Genomic DNA, 20,707 nt, shown 5'->3' with positions numbered 1-20,707 from the left:
TTATTAATCACAATTGCACATCAACATAGTAAATGTAGATGTAAAACATTCTTTATGTTACAGATGATGCTTACAAACCAATAACAAAATCTCCTCTCCTAACACATCCATAAAACCACTGATTTATGAGTTTGCTGACCCTGAGCCAAGTATGGACAGAATGTAACCTTCTAAAGGGACATTCTTTCCTTCTGAGTCCAGAATTCTCTTATGGGGAGGAATCTAAATTTAAGGCAGAGCTCTGACTTTTATCTGGGCTCTGTGTTCAACAGGAATACAAAAGTGGTGGTTCTCAGCTCACTGAGTATGCAATGTAATTACAGTAGATGTCGGTGGAATTTACAGGAGTGGATTCAGTTGGACACATTTAAACACAACTCAGTGAGTTTATCTTACTTGCTGCTTACCTCTCCATATCCCAGACATTAGAGAAATCTGAATAAACAGATTTGAGTTCAGACAAAGCTGTAAATGTACAAACTGTCAACTGATAACAGAGTGTTTGCCAAGGGAAAAAGAGAATTGCCTTTCCAGCACCCCACCCCACCCCATCGACTCCAACTCTGTTGAACCCTTTCTTTAAAAAAACATATTTTTATTTATTTCAGAGAGGAAGGGAGAGGGAGAAACATTAATGATGAGAGAGAATAATTGATTGGCTACCTCCTGCATGCCCTCCACTGGGGATTGAATCTGCAACTGGGCATATGCCCTTGACCGGAATTGAACCTGGGACCCTTCAGTCCACAGCCTGACACTCTATCCACTGAACCAAACCAACTAGGGCTCTCTGTTGAACCTTTTATTGTATGTCTTCTATGCATTTTATCAAAGGCAAGGCTATATTTTCTGGTTAGAGTGTCTCTGAATGAATCTACAAGGTATCATTTGAAGCACAAAATACTGTATATGACATTGCATAACATGAAAAGGTTATTCAATGTTTTGTCCCTACAGCTATCCAATGCTTCCTTAAAGAGGGTAAAGATTCTTCTGACATGAAACTTTAAAGCATAAGCAATACAAAAATGTAGACTATGATTCTCACTATGATAGCAGAGCTGAAGGGGAAGGAGGCAGCCTTGTAGTCAGCAAGCTATGACCGCCAGGCAGAAACTTTTTTGCTACTTAACTGGCAGAGAAGTTTAATTTTAAAAGTAATGTTGTGGGGGAGATCAATGCTAGCTGGGGAATGTGCCTGATCTTTGACCCTTGGGAGAGAGGTGGCAAAGGGTAACTAAAGTGCACAACTGATGTGATCTCTGCAGCTGAATGTTGTCAGAATCAGGCTCAAGGATCCATGCCCTTGTTCAGCAGATTGCCAACCAACATCCAGACCCGTGATGCAAACAGGACTTGTTGGCCTACCTAGGGTTCCATCTAGAACATCTAGAACAGATTAACTTCTACTCTCACCAACTGAAAAGCTTCAGTCAAGTTACAGCTGAGGCCCAGAGCATGGGTAGAGCTCATCATGGCAGCTTTGGACTGCATCACATCCCTAACTTAGGTAGCCAAACTATTAATGAATGCTGTAGTGCAAACAGTGAAAATGTCTTACAGTGCCTCCACCGAGATCATTCGAAGCGTCCTGTTGTGCCCTTGCACCCAATTGTGGTGTGGAGAATGAAGTCTCCTGAAAACAAAACAAATAAACAATAAACCTTGTTTAAAAACCAGAAGCAATTTGTGCAGCTGTCAGATCCACCCAGTGCAGGTCAAGAGTGAATGTAGAGGAAGACATGTCTGCTGAAATCACTATTCTACTCCAGTGTCTATATTACAGATCCTGGATAACCACACTGCTTTAATTTACATTTGACTAGTACTTGGTTAGTTCACAAACTTTTAGAGTTTAACCCATAAGCAATGTAAAACATTAGAAACTGAACATATATGAACAACATATATTTGGGATCATGTCATTGTCATCTCTGTACAGCAGCACTTAATAAGTAATCAATATATGCCTGTTGAATGAATGAAAACATCAGGTGTCATTCAGCCTTTCCCACCATGGAGAACATCTTATGTTCATTACCAAATGAACATAGGAGAATCAAGTGAGTCTTGTTCATCAGTAATAGCTTAGGTGCATTTACCCTTTTAATTTTGAATTAAAACATTGACATGAGCTCTTGATTTGGTTTTCAATAAAAACAAGAGACCTCATAAAATATTTTCCCATTTAATCTCCATACTTTCTTTACCTGCTCTGACCTGATAGAGAGGTGTGATTCCTGCTATTGGGGGGTGGGAGCCTCAATATTTAGATATCTGTACAAATTGTCAACTTATTAGGCTAACATCCATCAGAAACTAACCAAGCTTGAGCACTCAAGCTATTTCCTAGATTTTTAAGGTTAGCCTCGATTATTAATGAAGCAATTTATTAACATTACTAGAGGCCCAGTGCACAAAATTCACGAACTGGGGCGATGTCCCTCAACCCACCCTGCTCTCTTTCTAATCTGGGACCCCTCTCACAATCCGGGACTGCTGGTTCCTAACCACTCAACTGCCTGCCTGACTGATTGCCCCTAACCACTTCTGCTTGGCAGCCTGATTGCCCCCTAACCACTCCCCTGCCGGCCTGATTGATGCCTAACTGCTCCCCTGCTGGCCTGATTGCCCCCAACTGCCCTCCCCTGATGGCCCAATCTCCCCCAACTGCCCTCCCCTGCAGGCCTGGTCCCCCCAACTGACCTCCCCTGCCCCCCATCTTGTGACAACATGAGGGTGGCCATCTTGTGATGACATGGGGTAGCCTCTTGTGATAACATGGGGCAGCCATCTTAAGACAATGTGGGGTGGCCATCTTGTAATGACGTGAGGGTGCTAGGGCCACCTAAACTTTTATTAGTATAGATAAAGGTTGTGATGAGTTTTGAAGCCACAAACGTGTCTTTTAGGGTTCCATTGTGTTTAGCAGTTTTGCATGTTAGAGTGCTGGGTTTAAACGAGTCCATCAGAATTCATACATGGAAGAAGAGTTACCCACTTGGGGAAATGGGCCATCTAACTATATCTCTGAGTGTGTTATACCAACAAAAGTGCAAGCAATTCTGTATGACTCTAAAAATCCATTTGTATCACCTTGCAATTGTAATTCAAAGGAAAAGGTCAATTTGGAAAACCTTTGGCATTGAGTAAAATATAACTGTGAATTGTATCATTGAATTATGAAATAGAGTTAATGGCAATAAAGCTGGAGTGATTTTAATCAATCATATTTTTCAAAATAAAGTCATTGAGGTTGTTTTAAAAAAGAGAAGTAATGATCTGGATTCCTATAAACTTAATCAATCCAGAGTTTTACTCATTTGTATTAGAGAAACATGCACAATACTATTATCTTCATCCCAAAATGCATTTAGAGTTCTTATTATGTTCATGGCATAATTAAAAGGAACAATATTCTATTTTAAGAAATAAGGTGTTTCTTGTACTCTAAATGTCAGATCTATAAATACTCTATTTGGGCTTCCAAGTCTTTCTCCCTACCTCCCCCTTGGAAAGTCCAGCTTCTACCACAATGCCTACCACATAATAGTATCAGAAAATGACTTAATAAATGAGTTAATGAATGGGATGCCTGTGGCTTCCACAAACAACTGTATAAGCACAGACATCCTAGAGTATTTGAGGTCTTGCTCCCCAGCATATATTGTTAGCTTGGCTCAAATAGACACTAAAAAAATTCACAAACCTTAAAAAAAGAGAAATATAGACACCCTCACTCAACAAAAACTCAGGCCTGAACTTCAGGCTAATAACAAAAAGCCACACAGTCTAACAATTGGTTTTACAACTCATTTTCCCCTTCCAGGTCTAAATTTCTTATAGTCTTTCTTTACATTCAAAGCAGAAGAGTAAAAGAGGAATTCTCCAAGGTTGTATGTGCCTTTTGTATCATCAGTAGTAAAATCATTTCAAGGCAGTGTGCACAGAGGTGATGAATTCTGGAGAGCAGGATTGTCGAGGAAAGTTTGCATGCTAGGGGTACCAAGAGTAGAGAAGGCTGTCTATTGAGGATATAAAAAGAGAAGTCAAGGCAGGAAATAACAGGAAACTGTGTGTGTGTGTGTGTGTGTGTGTGTGTGTGTGCGCGCGCAAGCATATGAGTGTATAAAATGAAAATATTTAAGCATATATGGCTTGAGATTGATCCATAAACAAACAGTGAAATGCACCCATTGCTAAAGAGATGCTCATCTTCCTTCTTTAGTGGACAAATGATTAAACCAAAAGACTGACCCCATCTTTGGAAAGGACATTTTAGCCTTTGAGCACTATGGCATTATATCAAGCTGGTCCAACTCACAAGGCACAGGGGAAAGTCAAAATAAATAGCATTCATTAGGATTAGGATTATGAGGCACAGGTATTAGCAAAGAAGCTCTTTGTTTATTGGAGCAGATTTTACTTGGTCATCTATTAAAATAGAAACATTCAAAACCAGACAATATTAGTATGCATGGTGTTAGAATTAGGGTAGTAGTTAGCTTCTGTGGGGAATGACTGGTGATATTCTATACCTTGACCTGAAGACATAGTGCATACATGTGGGTGAAAATTCATCCAACTGTACTCTTATGAGTATATATATTGTATGTATTTATGTATGTATATTATACTTCAACAAAAAAGTTTACTGAAAATGCCTATATAGAAATTTCAAGGCTATTTCACTGAGAGTAGAATCTATATAAAAGAACAAGCAATTTCAAAACGATATGTATTTTCCTTTAAAGGAGGTAACTGATAGATAAAATACCAACAATTAAGAGAATATCACAATTAAGAGAAAGAGTGAATATCACAATCATGAGTCAAGTGTTTTGAGCTCCACATAATTAAAGGAAGCATAAGACTACACTTACTATAGAGTCTACACCGACTGATCAGATAAAAGTCTAGGCCAGTACAGGTCATGTGATCAACCAGCCTGTATTTTCCTAATTATTTTCTTCTCTGGTATCATTAGGCCTTCCTAACCTGCTGGTAAACAGTGAGTAGAGATTAGTGGTCACTAATCAAGGTCATGGGTCACCTAATAGGAACGGCTCAGTGGGTAGTTTTGTTCATCTTACTTGGTTCTGGGTGGGTCGCCAGGGATAATCTTTTATTACAGCGGCATCACAACCACACTCGCGGAAGGAAACGCTCCTCTCACTCTCCACCTCCAACACGTGAATAAAGAAGGCAAACAACCTGGGAATCCAGAGGTCCCATATGTGCTACTAGGTCCTCGGCTTTGACTGCTGCCCTCTTCCACAGAGTGTTGCCCCCAGGCCCCTGTTCCCTGACTTTAGAGGCGGGTCTCAGAGCCGTCAGCTCCTAACGACTTTACGGGCAGCGTCCATCCCTTTAGCTTGTTTTCTCCAACCTCCAGAATTAGCAGAAGGGACAAGTAATTCCTATTCGTGGGGAAAAAACAATCAGGATTTTTATCATTTTTCATACTCAAAGGTAAAAATCTTTGCAGCGTTCCATGATGAAGTCATGGGATTTTCAAGTCATGTTTATCAGCATTCCACAAAACTGCACTCCCACTTCAACAGGGCCAGTTCCTCTCTTTTTCTATTAAATGCCAGATTCTGTGCAAGGTTTCATGAGTGGAAAAGAGCTCTGGTGCTTTTACAAAGCTTGAAGACAGGAGCCCAGCAGCTCAGGGGTGGCCGGAGAAGCAATGTCCAGCCCGCTCTGCTCTGCGAAGGCTCTCACCGCGCTGTCCCCGCAGACACTGGTGCTCCTCCCCAACCTCTGCCGAGATGCCCGGGAAAGAGAGGGGAGTTCAGCTCCAGAGGCAGTAAGGGACGGGAGCCCAAGAGAGACTGGCCAGACACCATTCAACCTGCTCCTGCAAATGTTGAAATTAATGTTTAAAAAATCATCAAGCAAAAAAAGGGCAGACCAATAGGGAAAGGGGAGCAAAAGGAAAGAGCCAAAACGACCAAGCAAGAACATATGGAAGAGAGAGAAGCTGCAGCCAGGGAAAGTTAGCCTCTGGTGAAGAAGGAAAGAAAGAAGCCAGATCTGATCAACATCATAACCAAGTCTCACTATCGGCCTTCTGGAACAATCCAGAGGAATTGTTTAGCAACTATTTGTAAATGCATGTTTTTAACAGTGCTAGAAACACACTTTTAAGAGGTAAGAAACACATTCTATGCCTTAAAAAGTTTTTGTAAGTGCAAATACTTTTTGAGAAGTGAACTGGTTGTTTATTTTTCAGCACAACCAGAAATGAATGAAATACGTACAAAATGAAGGGGGGTTTTGATCATAGGCTGGGGGGCAGGTGGAGGAGAGTGTGTTGGCAGTTTTAAAAATCACTAACAAGAAGCTTCACCAAATGTCGATTTGAAGTCATGATCACTCATTTAGCTTGTAAACATTTCCTATTACTTAACTTACTCCCCTACTGTCTTTTAGTGGAATTATTTGTGAAATTGCTCCCTGATCTTGGCTTCCCCTGACAGAACTGAGTGTTCTCCGTGACATTTTTGTTCACAGCAGCCCCCTCCCCTTTCTTTGCGGGGGGGGGGGGGGGGGGAGAGGGAGGATAAATGAACTCTTTGTTTAAGATAAAGACTTTTGTTGTTGTTGTTGTTGTTGTTGTTGTTAATTCTCACCCAAAGATATTTTTTTCATTGATTTTTCAGAGAGAGTGAAGGGAGGATGAGAGGGGGAGAGAGAGAAACAGTGATTTGTTGCTTCTCGGTTGTGCCTGGATGGAGGCTGGGCATTGAGCCTGCAACTGATGTATGTGTTCAGAGATATATATGTGAGATATATTGTATATGTTCAGCTAATATACTAGTGGCCCAGTGCATGGGTTCATTCATATTGAAAGGAAATTAATTATAAAAAATATTTTAATATCACTATTTGCCCTTTCTCTATAATAGAAGTGTCAGAGATTAAAGAAAATTAGTAAAATGCATATGAAAATAATAAATAAATTGATAAACAAATAAACAATAACAACAAAGACATGATATAAAAGCATTGATAAAAAACAATGACTGATAAATTGATTAAGTGTGTTATAATATATCTCCCTGTATACCACATTAAGAGTGAAAACACTTTCAAAGTGCTTGACTTAATTTCCCTTGTGATGAAGTATTTACAACTTTAATGTCACATGCTCTTCAAACTCAAGAGAAAGCAACATATAACTGACCATGTCTGAAAACAGGTTCAGAAAGGAATATTTCTACTCTATCTAGAGTTAGTCCTTGTGATTTATTAATAGTCATCGCAAATGTTGACATCACAAAAACTGTCTTTGAATTAATTTAAATGGGAGGCCAGTGTCAGACGGGAACAAATACCGCACATGCATGAGTCAATGTTTATTTTTAAATTGCCAATGCATGTCTGGCCGGCCAGTAGATCAGATGGTCAGACAGATGGACAGTTGGTCACTTAGCCTTTATATATATAGATATATAGATATATAAATATATATATAGATAGATAGATAGATAGATATATAGATAGATAGATATTGCATATATTTAAACATAAAATACATTTTTAGTATTTAACAAAGGTTTAGGTGTGAAATGAGTAAAGTAGATAGATGTAGGATTAGATCTTTCTAGAGTCCTTTCACCATTTCTAAATAGCAACTGAAATAGACATACAAAAACTATGACACAAGTATTAAATTTTCTGATAAAAATTACAACATATTCTAAATGATAATATAGAAACATAAGATTGCTTAACTGATTTAATAACATGACATAAACCCCCCATAGTTGATATAATCATTACACAAAATACATAGATGAATAGTATCTTCTCTTAAAAATCTACAATTATAAAAGTGTAATATGCAAATTGACCAAACAGCAGAACGACCATCCTGATGACCTTCCAGATGACCACGCTATGACACCACTGGCGCCAGGCCAGCCAAGGCGGGTGCAATGTGATTGGTTGGATTCTGGCCATCACCCCATGATTGCCCTGCAGAGGGAGGCCCAGGCTACTGGCTGGTGGGGTGATCGATCAATCAGGGGGCTCCATGATTGCCCCAAAGAGGGAGGCCCAGGCCACCAACGGTGGGCTATGGTGGGTGGTTGGGGCCTCGGTCTATGGGGGCCATCCACCATGGAACCCCAGCTGGGTGGGTGGGGCCTACATCTTTGGGAGGGTTGATCGAAGGGGACCCCCCCTCCCGAGTGCATGAATTGCATGCACAGGGCCTCTAGTATAAAATAAATAAGCAAATTGTGAAAATAGGCAAGTTTCCATGAAATAATTTTTTAAAAAGAATTTTTTGCTTTCCATATCAATTTAAGAAAGGAAATGATCATTTAAACAATATTTAAGTTTATTAAACAAATTAAAAATTATTATAAAATGTTTAACTTTCATCTGCTTTAAAGTTTTTGTTGCTCCCAAATTTTGCACATAACTAAATTTTCAAATCTGCTAAAATCCGCTGAGTGCATTTCAATCTGGATTCTAAGGCATCAATTTCTTCTTGCAAATTTTTTATTGCTTCTAACATTTCTTGTGTTTATTCTTGAGAATGGCTAATGAAAACATTACCAATTTGATAAGGTATCATTAAGCAGTCGTCATCTGCAAGCATGATGTCCTCACAAGCACTTTCTAAATTTTGTTTTTATTTTTGTTAATCCTCACCCAAGGAAATTTTCCCATTGATTTGTAGAGAGAGTGGAAAGGAGGGGGAGAGACAGAGAGAGAAACATTGATGTGAGAGAGACACATTGATTGGTTGCCTCCCGCATGTGCCCTAACCAGGGCCAGGGATCAAGCCTGCAACGAGCTACTTACCCTTGACGGGAATCAAACCGGGAATCTTCAGTCACAGGCCAAGGCTCTATCCACTGAGCCAAACCAGCTAGGACCATCTTCCAAAATTTGGAGTTGTTTCTTCTTTATGTCAGTTTTTTCCTTCATCTCTGTGATTCTGCTTGATTTCCGTGCAAATTTGTTTCTCTTTTGTTGATCTTCAAAAGTAACCTCGACACCTTCTGTAGCCGCCTTCTTCATGGCAAGCAACATCGTGAGACTCAGCGCCTCTTCTCCAGTTAACTGAGTTAATGTGCTGAGAAAGAATGGAAATTATTGATCCTGTAGTGTGTGTGATACTAAATCACAAATGCATGAAATTTTAGATCTCACAGATGTCCAATGTAACAAGTTAACGGTATTTGGGAGCCTCTGGTTTTTGCCTGGTGAATTAAGATGCATGAAATTCGTGCACGAATAGGCCTTCCTTCCCCCGGCTGCCGGCATGGCTTCCCTCTGGCACCCGGGACCCAGGATTTGTAGGGGGGTCTTTGGTACCTGGCAACACAGGATTGGCTAACTGCCAGGGGCGGTGTGACATTCCAAGGTGCAACATTCCAAGGCTGGGCCATCTAGGGGGGAGGACCAGGAAGGGGAAGTGGCAGGAAGATGCTAAGCTGCAGGCTATCTTCTGGCCAAGCCCTCAGGGCACCGCATAACTTCTGCTAGAAGGAACTTAATTCTATTTCCTTAAGACTGAGTTGCTTGCCTCAACTCTGCTGGCTCCCAACATCTCCTCCCTTTGTCTTAATTGAGGGTGGGCCTTAACCGATTGGGGGAGTAGTGACCTGGTTCCTCCCGTGGGCTTCCCAGGCCCACCAGTGTTAGTGGCTCTTGGTATCTTTTGGGGAGGAGAGGCAGAGCCGATTGGATTTGTATTGATACCAACCTCTATGCAAACCAGGTATGCTCACAGGGAAATCCAGAGGGGGTCGAAATTTTCCCATGACCTTCCCTTGGGAAGAGGGGGTCGGAAAATTTTTTGGACCTTCCCTTGCAGTGCTTTGCTCTGCACCCATAGCGGTACCCATACCTTTCTCCTTGGTGAGGAGTAGGTAAGCATCCCTCTGGTCATCATGCTGTCCCCGCAGGGAGGGAGCGATGGTAAAGTTCATAATCTTGCTCATGGTCAGCTACGGCTAAACGGTGGTAATGTACCTGGATGGGTTTGGCCAAGATGCTGTCAATATGTTGTTTTACAAAATCTGTTAACCTCCGAAAAGCCCAGGGGCCAAAGGATAGGATTAATAAGAAACCTATGAGGGGGCCCAGGATGGGAAGAAGGTAGGGGAGAAGTCCATTTAGTCTGCTCCAGAGAGGGTTCTCGAACAGTTCTTTCCGCTGCTTTCTTGTCTCGGTCGATTCCGGCCTTGTTGGCGTAGAAACAGCAACGTTCCTGTAGGGCTAAGCATATCTCTCCCTGCTCTGCTCTGAGTAAGTCTAACCTGCTCCTATTTTGTAGAACAACTTCAGCTAAGGAGTCAATTTGGTCTTGGAGATCATTAATGATACTAGAGAGGCCTTGGACATCATTGATTACTTGATTAGATAACTTAGTATAAGAATGTACAACCACTCCTAGCCCCGCATTATTACTGAATCTGATAAAACTCTTTTCTGGTTTATGCTTCCTTCCACCTAGCTGACTCGGTGGAGGCTATAGTACAGGAGGCCTGATGCCTTTCGCCTGCTGTACGATCTGCATCACAATTTAAAAAATTTTAAAGTATAAAAAGTATGACTGAGCTTCTCTTGAGGTGACACATATCTGTCTCCTCCTTTTTTGTTTTTAAAATGATCTTAAGAGTACGAATGGTTCTTTCCACCACTGAGTGACATTTATTTTACCAGACTTGATTAGGTTTAAGTCCTGGGGGATTTATTCGTAAGGTTGGTATAAGAAGTTGGATAATATTCTGAGGACATTGTTTCTAATAAAATATGGAAATTGTCATTCTCAAAAAACATTTTATAGACTGAAAATTAAATGAAAAGTTCCTCTGAATTAATGTGCCTTATAATAGCTGTTTTAATAATTTCTGCTATATTTACCATATAAGTACTATTACTATAGATTGAAGGGCTCCATAAAGTAAAATCTGTTAAGGCATAAGTAAGAGCTTGTATTTCTATTGAAATATAAGAGGTTTGAAGGACTTTTGCTCCTCTGCTGCTGTATATCTAGCCTTTCTAGAACTGGATCTATCTGTAAAAATGGTTAATACCTGAGATAAAAAATTTCTTTTAATGTGGTTGTTAATACTATTCTGTGTTAGATATAAATTAAGCCCCTAAGCTAGGGTTCCCGGTAGAATATAAAATATTAAGTATTTTGACTTCTATGTAGAAGGGTGAGTACACTGACCTTCCTTGCCCTGTCCTGGGCAGCATAGATGCTGACTGCTATCATAGCAAGGTATCTTTACTTTAAAAATAAAGCAAATTTATTTTGAATTCCTAATTATTAGAGGAAATATAATATTTTATTTTCTTAAAAATAAGTTTTTATGCTTCAAGTACCTAATCATTACAACTCTATAATTTCTCCTAATTTAATTTGAACTTTGAATTTTTAAAGCTGGCAAGTCAAATATATTTAGTAGTTTTTAGATTAATAACACTTTATGTTAATCAGCTTAACAATAACCCACAACCTTCGGACCAACTAACACTTTATATTTCTAAGAAAAATACAAGACATGATCAATCAATTAATAGATTCAATTCTGTCCTCTAGGATTTTATGAGGCAAATTTGAACTTTAATTTTTATTTGCCAGTGATTCTGGGAAACTAGGTTTTGTTTATTGACTGTAAATTATCACATTCTTTAAGATGGCTACTGGCAGGACACTATCTTAACTGTCTGCTGGGGGAAGGGACTTCACCCTTTCCTCCCTCAACAAAGGATGTAGCCAGTTATCTGGACTACTTAGATCTTTAAAGTATTTACTTTGGATAAATTCTATGACAGAGACAAATTTACTTATTTTCTTGAAGGCCTTAAAAGTTAACTTTTTAATAAGGTTCACTAGCATTTTGAAAACTATTCTTTATTATGGAAATGCGAATCTTGTTGCTGGAATTAGCTTGAATTTCAAGATTTTTTTGCTGTTTTTCTCAGGAAAAAGAATCAGTTCTGGGTTTTTCATTTCTGTAGCTCTTGTAAAAAGTTAAGGCTAGTTCAAGTCTTATCTAATATCCGAAATCGGATGTGCGCGCATTTAGTCTTATACTAGCTTTCTCTTTACACGTGCACAGATATCCCAGACGCATTTCTAAATTTTTAAAACTTTTTTATGGCGAGAAAGGAAATTGTTAATTTAATATACTAGGAGAGCAGGCTTCTACATTGGATCACTTCATGTCTCTCCCTTCCCCCACATTCTGCTTACTTCAGGGGAAGCATCAGCAACAGATCTGGCTGAATTTCTTTTCATGCTTAAAAGATAGACAGATCTCAATTTTTTTCTTTTTGGCTTTCTGAAATAATAATTAGTACCCAATTTGGCCAAGATTTGCATTTCCCTGTGAGTTTTCTTACAATTTTTAAACAAGGCATTAAGTCAGAGGTAGTTTCAGCAGTGGAGTTCCACTTATTATAGATTTTAAATTCCATACATATACTAAGATTCTAATTTCAACAAAAAACAACATTATTTTGTGATCACATAGACTTCAACATTCACTCTAAAGAGCACTTTCATTTCTAAGATCCTCTTTTTTTTTTTTTTTTTTTTTTTTTTTCTATCCTTAATTCCTCGTGTCTGAGGGGACTCCCTGAGTCCGTTTTCTAAGATTCTTTTTTCTTAACCCTTACTCCTCGCGTTCTGAGGGAAATCTTGACACCATCAAGGAACATTTCATGACAACTCAAGGAATTCCCCATTATTGGTCGATTGGATGGTTCTCAAAGAGATCCCTTCTCCACGTAAGCCTCCGGGACGTATAAACCCCGTGCCGGGTCAGCTTGAATTTTCTTGTCAACCCAGGAATTCAGGCGGAATTACTCTCTTTTCGACTCTACCCTTTACTCCCTTGCTTGCGTGAAACAGTCGGTAGGTATAATCCGCCTACACGGATCCTCACAGACAGGGAGACCCCGTTTGCCCTCCTCAGGCGCGCAGATCTCCCCGTGGTTGAGTCTGTAAGGTTTGACGACCTTTTGTTCAAAGCAAGCTCAAGGTTTTAAGAGTAGATCTAATTGGAGAGAATTCTGGCCAAGAAAACCGGGAGACGGTACTAGTTCAAGTGATTCGGAGTTCTCACAGCCAAAAACGGGTACCTTTCACTCTTCCCCGAATCAGCAAGTGAGTGCTTATTAGTGGACAGAAAGGAATCGACCAAGAGAACCAATAATTACAATCGAGCAAAAAAAGGGGTGAAATGTTCTGAAATCTTGTTTGAAAAATCATCTACCTACCTTTACTCCGATCTGTCTCACGGCGGGTGTGACCGTGGCGATCCAATGCTGGGTCTTCACTCGCGGGTCCTCGCGGCGACTCTGGGGGGTGCCTGGCCAGGGCTTCTCCGGTAGATGTTCTCGTCAGCGGTCCTCAGGAGCACTCCACGTTGGGCGCCATTTTGTCCCGGCCTGCGGGACAACAACGGGGGCCCGCAGGAACCACCTAAGAGAATGAGGCAAACAAGGAACGCGAAAGAATGGGAGCAAGACAAGGTTCTGATCAAGCTCCGATTTTTATTCTCTGAAATGGCTGTATTTATACAGCAGAAACAAAGGGGGGCAGGGTTGCCTATGCAGGGGGGTCTTTGGTACCTGGCAACACAGGATTGGCTAACTGCCAGGGGCGGTGTGACATTCCAAGGTGCAACATTCCAAGGCTGGGCCATCTAGGGGGGAGGACCAGGAAGGGGAAGTGGCAGGAAGATGCTAAGCTGCAGGCTATCTTCTGGCCAAGCCCTCAGGGCACCGCATAACTTCTGCTAGAAGGAACTTAATTCTATTTCCTTAAGACTGAGTTGCTTGCCTCAACTCTGCTGGCTCCCAACAAGGATTGACATATCATATTGTGTAAGTGTGAGGTGTACAGCATGTGATTTTATACACGTATATATTGCAAAATGACTACCCCATTGGGTTAGTTAACACCTCCAGCATTCACATAATTACCTTTTTCACATTTCAATTAACAGTTAACATTTGACATTATTTTATATTAGTTTCAGGGGTATGGCATAGTGGTTACACACTTATATAATTTACAAAGTGATTGTCCAAGTAATTCTAGTACCCACCTGGCACCATACATAGTTATTAAAATATTATTGACTATATTTCTTATGCTGTACTTTACATCCCTGTGACTATTTTGTAACTGCCAATTTGTACTTCTTAATCCCTTCACCTTTCTCACCAGTCCCAAACCCCGTCACATAATTACCGTGTGTGTGTGTGTGTGTGTGTGTGTGTGTGTGTGTTGAGAATATTTAAGACCCACTCCTTTAGCAACTTTAAAGTATATATAAAACAGTACTGCTAACTATCGTCACCATGCTGTACGTTAGATCCCCAGAACTCATTCATCTTATAAGTGGAAGTTTGTACCCTTTGACCAACATCTCCCCACACCCAGCCTCTAGCAACCACTATTCTACTCTCTGTTTCTATGAGTTCAGCTTTTTTAGATTCCACATATGAGTAACAGTTTATAATACTTTGTCTGACTTACTTCACTCAGCATACTGCCTTCACAATCCTTTGACTGCCTCTTTAAGAGCAATTTGTCTCCAAATTTTAAGTTAGAAAAGCACCATAATAATTGTTTGGAAAGAATTATAATTATAAAGCATTTTATATTTTCAGCACTTGCATTAAGAACTATATGCAATTTGATCACCACTAATCCTATATAATAAAAGACTAATATGCAAATAGACAGAATGGTGGAACCGAACAATTGGTAGCTATGACATGCATTGACCACCAGGGCGTGCATGCAGACCATGGCAGGCATTGGCCATGGAGGGATGGTGGAGCAGGTGAGCGGGATGCCAGACCAAGGCAAGGCACTGTTGCTGTCATTGGGGCAAACCTCTGGTAGTTACTGAAAATTCTTTGTTCCTGCATGCCATGATCCTGCCTGGGGCTCACACCTGCAACTGGAACCTGTCTATTTGCACCCACTGCTGGCGCCAGCCCCACTTGCACCTGCAACAGGATGGTGGAGCAGAGGACAGGATGATGTGGCAGGAAGGGCTGGGAGGGAGCATGGAGGATGGGCTGAGGCCCACCCCTGTGCCCACCACAGCCTTGAGGCCCACAGTTCCTTTCAAGGTGCACAAATTCATGCACCAAGCCCATAGTCACCAAATAAAACACAGTAAACCATCAATTAAGGAGAAAGAAATTCTGTAAATACAAGGTGTGGTGGACAGGGGCTCCCAACCCAGAGAGGTAATGTGATGTCTTACATCATGTAGCAAACATTACAATAATAAACCAAGACTTGAACTATGCCTTCAGGTCCCTTCATAACTTCTCATCCCCTTGCTGTTTCCATTACCCCAGATGGCCTCCTGGAAATAGCCCATCATCCTACAGGCATCTTGCAAAGCTAAAGAGCCAGAGATAGGTTCAAATCTAGATTTTTCTCCTTCACTACATTGCTTATGGCAATTCTTCTTAACACTTACTGTATATCAGATCATCTGAATGAGCTTTGGGAAAAAAAATACAGTTGTCAGACTCTTTTTCCATATTCTGACTCATTTGTTCTGGGGTGAGGCTCAGGTATTTTGATTTTTTAAAAACCTAACCACAGATGATTCTAATACACAGCCAATTAGATGAAAATCACTTCTCTGTGGCACGGGTTCTCCACCCTGGGTACACATCAGAATTGCTTGGGGGAGCTTTAAAAGTGACCTGCCTGCGTCCCATCTTCAGAGATGCTGATTCACCTGGTGTGGGGTGCAGCCTCAGCACAATAGCTTCCCAGGTGACTTGACCGTATCCAGGAAATGAGAACCATTGCTAATGGACGCCCCAAACCACGCTTCTCTAATCTCAGTCATCTTCCAGGGAAGGCTTTCAGTGCCATGATGGTTGCCATTCTTAAAATTCCAGTGCTGCCAATGTTCAATGAATGCTTGTCGATAGAATTGCCTAATGGGAATCAATGTTAATGGACAGGTGAGAAGAAAAGGACAAGTATAAAAAATAATGAGTATTTAATATGAAAATGTCCTGAGGGTAGAGTATAGAGTCAGCTAAGCAAATGTTATGACAGTGTGTGGATTGTTTTACAAATGCACAGGTGGCCCTCTTAGGTAGTGAAGGCTACCATCCTAGGCCTTGAGATATCCTTGTTCCCAAGAGTATTTTGAGAGCGGGAATAAGCAAATTCTACCCACCATAACGAATTCCTGTCCCACATAATCACTCATTTCTGAGTCTAACAGCAATCTCAGCACAAGCCTCCGCATAGCAAGATAATTCTCTTAACAGAATGCTGTGCTCCGCAGGTGAACACAGACTGGTGTTATAATGTGAATCCCTAATATAAAAGCTATTTTCATGGATGGATTTGAGCAAACTAAAAAAGAAAAATAATTTTCCTTTTAAGATTATTTAACAAAAATACTAAGTTAATAAGTCTGTGCTGTCCAGTCCCATGTTTACAATAAACATGACTAGGAAGACATTTATCAAAATGTTCCAGGGCCAATCTTTAGATAGTGCAATTGTGGTTTTATTTTATTTTGTTCTATGCTTTCTACTTTTTTTTTTTTTTTTCCAATTGCAGGTATTACTTTTTAGTAACTAAAAAAAGAACACAACCTGTTTTTTAAAATGTAATTGTCTTAGCTTGGGGAATGATTGTCAAAGGCACTTCTGAACCTGTTGGCATGCTGAGGGAGGGCAGGTTTGTCCAGCTGTTTGAAGATTTGGTAGCTGTTTGTGTTTTCACAACCAGTCGGAGATTTTGCAATCCTGGTGATGTGCTGACCAGACTAACAAGGCTGGTATCAGACAGGTGAGCGATGAAGATTAAGTTTCCAATAACCAGAGAGTCTATCCATTGGTGCCAAGCCTGACAACATAGGAATGAATTAAACACTCTTCATATTTATATTGGTTTGCCACCATTGATTGATAATGTGAACTTCATAGAGTCATGGGGAGGAAATGCTCAGAAAGATTCATGATCTAACATCCCTAGATACTGACACTTGACAAAGTTGGCCTCCGCATTTATAAATCAGATGCAAATAGCATGTGGTTAGAAAGTCAGAAGATGCAAATGTCATGTGCATGAGCCTTTTAGAGAAATTCTAGCGTTGAGCTTATGTGCTTGATTTACCTCCTAAGCCCAGTGAATGGAATGGACCTGTTGGAACTCCCTAATAAAACCGCAAACCCAGCAGTGAGGTTTTCTAACCTTCAACAAGAAGATTCTCTTTCCACCGAAACCTCCAATTCTTCACCAACACCCACAGACTCCTTTTAAAAAACCCTGGTGCTCCTGTCCTTTTTTTTTTTTTTTTTTTTTTTTTTTTTTTTTTGTCTCTTTCCTGAATTTTCCAGCCTCTTCTATTCTTCACATAAATAGTCTTCATTCAGAACTTCCCTGAAACAAATCTCTTTCTCTTAGTCTCCTACACTGGAACACTCCATAATGCTCCTGTAATGCCCTTCAATATCCATCTCTTTATACTGCCATCAGAAAACCCTACAGGCAGAAGGTTTTGTTTTCTGCCCAACTTAAATGCCATCTACTATAAATTGAGTTGTAAACAACTCAAGGGAAGAAATCTACCTTTTCATCTTCATTTCCCTTCAAAAGCACGTAGCTCCAGTAGTTATTACATATTTGTTGAACAAGTTAGTTTCCACACAAAGAACAGCACTAGGACTTTATAAGAATACTAGAGGCCCAGTGCACAAAATTTGTGCACAGGTGGTTCCCTCAGCCCAGCCTGCAACCTCTCCAATCCAGGACCCCTCAGGGGATGTCTGACTGATGGTTTAGGCCCGATCCCCAGGATCTCACAATCTAGCACCACTGGCTCCTAACTGCTCACCTGCCTGCCTGCCTGATCGCCCCTAACTGCCCCCCCTTGCTAGCCTGGTCACTCCTAACTGCCCTCCCTGCCAGCCTGGTTGCCCCCAACTGCCCCCTCCCCACTGGCCTAGTCTGTCCTCTCTGCCCCCACCCCCTGCTTTTTGGTCGCCCACGCAACCTGCTGCTCAATCATTTGATCTCCCCTCACTGCCCCCTATGACGGCCTGGTCACTCCACACAGCCCTCTGTTCAGTTATTTAATCGTCTCTCACTAAACCCCCTGCCGGCCTGGTCGCCCAACACAGCCTGCTTGTTTGGTCGTTTGGTCACCTCTCAATAACCCCCTGCTGGCCTGGGCACCCCATGCCGACTGTTTGGTCATCTGTTCAGTTGTTTCTGTTGCAATGGTTGCTTAGGCTTTTATATATATAGATTAGAGGCCTGGTGCACAAAATTCATGCATGGGGGGTGTCCCTCAGCCCAGCCTCCACCCTCTCCAATCTGGGACTCCTCAGGGGATGTCTGACTGCTGGTTTAGGCCTGATCCCTGTGACATCCCTCTCACAATCTCCTAACCACTTGCCTGCCTGCCTGATGGATGCCTAACTGCTCTCCTGTCAGCCTGATCACCCCTAACTGCCCTCCCCTGCCAACCTGATTGCCCCCAACTGCCCTTCCCTGACACGACCCACCTCCTCGACCAGGACTGGCCTCCTCTGTGCTGCACAGAGCCGCAGGACCCTCAGGCCTCACTGTGTGGAGTGGCTGCTAAAGGCCCTGCATTTGCTATGTGTGGTCTTGTGGTGACCATCTTGTGACGACTCACTCATGAGGATGCAAGGACCACCTAGGCTTTTATTAGTATAGATCATATGTTTATTTATATGGAGCCATTTCAAAGCATACAAAACCTATACCTCCAAACGAGGTCTCCCAAATTGCAAAAATGACATTTTCTAAAAATTTACTAGTATTAAAAATGCAGTTTCTTGGCCTTCTGCTTCCTCCCTCTTTTCCCTCCCCCTACACACATCTACAGAGTTAGAATTCGAGTTCTAATATGATCCCAAGGTCATTATGACTTTCAAGTTTGAGAAGTATTGGTCTAGTCTAGCGTATTGCCTCTCAATACGGGCTGCATATTGAATCCTGTGGGATTCTAAAATATAGATGCCTGTGTTCCAGCCCCCAAGATCCTAAATGAGTCGATATTGGTGGTGCTGTGAATTAGATTTCTTAAAAGTGCCCCCAATGTGCAGCTGGGGGAGGGGTGGGAGGATGGGGGAGGAGTCACTATGAGTGTCCTTGCTGGGGCTCTCCAAAAATCCTGCAAGGTTTTGTAAACCGTGCCTCATTCTATAGTGATTCCTACTGAGCCTTTCTGAAGGTGGTAATGCTTCTCATCTTCCCCAAAATACCTGGTAGTCTCATTTGTCGAAAAGCATTTACTGAACAGGTAGAATTGGCATAAATGCAAAACCTGTTCTTAAACTTCCTTTCACAGTAAATAATTTAAATTATCTTTCTTCAATAACCTCATTTTTTAATTTTGTAAGCATTCTTTGGTGCTACTATAATTAGGGCTTGTGGTTTCCAGAGTAAAGGAAAAGAAAATTAAGGACTTTTTGTCCAGTTTTAAAACAACCTAAGGATTATTTTGAGTCACAGAGACATCAAAAGCTGGTAATATTTAAATGGAAATATATTCTGTTCTTTAACCTTTATAAATATATCAGTGGTCCACTTTTCCTTCTCACAGTAACAACTAGCATTCCTAGAGGGCTAATTATCTCAGTTAATCCACCTAACAGCCCCCAGAGGGACATTCTGTTGTTACTCCTGGTTGTTTTGTTATGTTGTTTGTTTGTTTGTTTGTTTGTTTGTTTTTGGATGAGAAAATAGCACAAAGAAAAATCCAGTTGTCCCTGGTCCACAGCTTGTCTCCTGAAGACAGGACTGAACCTGGGCTGCTGGGCACAGGACCGCTGTCGCCATTCTGAGGTTGTTCTGTGGTGGATGGTGTTTGGGAACATGGTGCTGTGGTTTAGGATCCTAGCAGAGTCCTCCCAGATGCTTTAGTGCATCTTTTCCCCACTTTAATCTGTGGCCCATAAAGCACTTTCCCAGGTGTAATCCATGGGGAAGTTTAAAGGATTTCATGTGTGAACAAATTCCTCCTGAATGTTGAGCAAGATAAAAAACAAGTTCTGACAAATACAGTGACTAAGTAGAGAAACCTTAATAGTTTATAAGGAAATGTTTCTCTCCTAACAAAATCCAATTAAATTTTAGCATGTCTTTACAAAAAGAATATAAATAATAAATGTATTAGTTGTACCATCTGGGGGGAGAAAGACAGAGATATAAAGCTAAGAAAGTTAATGCCAAAGGCATTTTTTTCTTTGGGCTTCCTCTACGACCATCCCATTTTGATAGGTCTCTTCCTTCATCCTCCTCTCAGCTGGGAAATGATTTATTTCAATCCCTTCTGGTTGCTCTGGAGCAGGTTTCTCAACCTCGGCACGGCTGACATTCTGGGCCAGGAAATCCTTTGTTGCGGAGGCTGCTCTGTGTGTTGCAGGGTGTTTGACAGCACCCCAGCCTCTAGCCACTGGGTGCTGGTAGTACACGGCCCCCACCCGGTGAGTTGTGACAACCAGAAACACCCTCAGACGTTGCTGCATGGCCCCTGAAGGGGAGTAATGGGGCAAGGTCCCCACCACTTGAGAACCACTGTTTGAAAACAGCTATTGGAATTATAAGGCTACACCTTCGTATTTTGCTATATTTCATCTTAAATATTGTCTCAAAGATTTCAAGTCCACATGTGATATCTTCCTA

At 41.2% G+C, this 20,707-nt stretch overlaps 1 protein-coding gene and 1 pseudogene across 2 annotated transcripts in view; one reads left to right on the top strand and one right to left on the bottom strand.

The window, feature by feature from the left end:
• LOC311618228 (histone-lysine N-methyltransferase SETMAR-like) overlaps positions 1-20,707 on the top strand; it is a 407,000-nt gene that overhangs the window by 58,611 nt on the left and 327,682 nt on the right. The gene's annotated exons all lie outside the window — the stretch shown is intronic.
• Positions 8,387-9,054, bottom strand: LOC311616462 (prefoldin subunit 4-like; annotated as a pseudogene). The gene is made up of 2 exons: positions 8,898-9,054; positions 8,387-8,637 (listed from the first exon to the last, which is right to left on the bottom strand). The product of its transcript is annotated as a prefoldin subunit 4-like (transcript).

Source organism: Pipistrellus hanaki (genome assembly GCF_964339955.1).
Source record: "Pipistrellus hanaki genome assembly, chromosome: 2".
NCBI lineage: Eukaryota > Metazoa > Chordata > Mammalia > Chiroptera > Vespertilionidae > Pipistrellus > Pipistrellus hanaki.
Note: the sequence above shows the minus strand (reverse complement) of the source record. Positions and strands in the feature narration are given on the sequence as shown.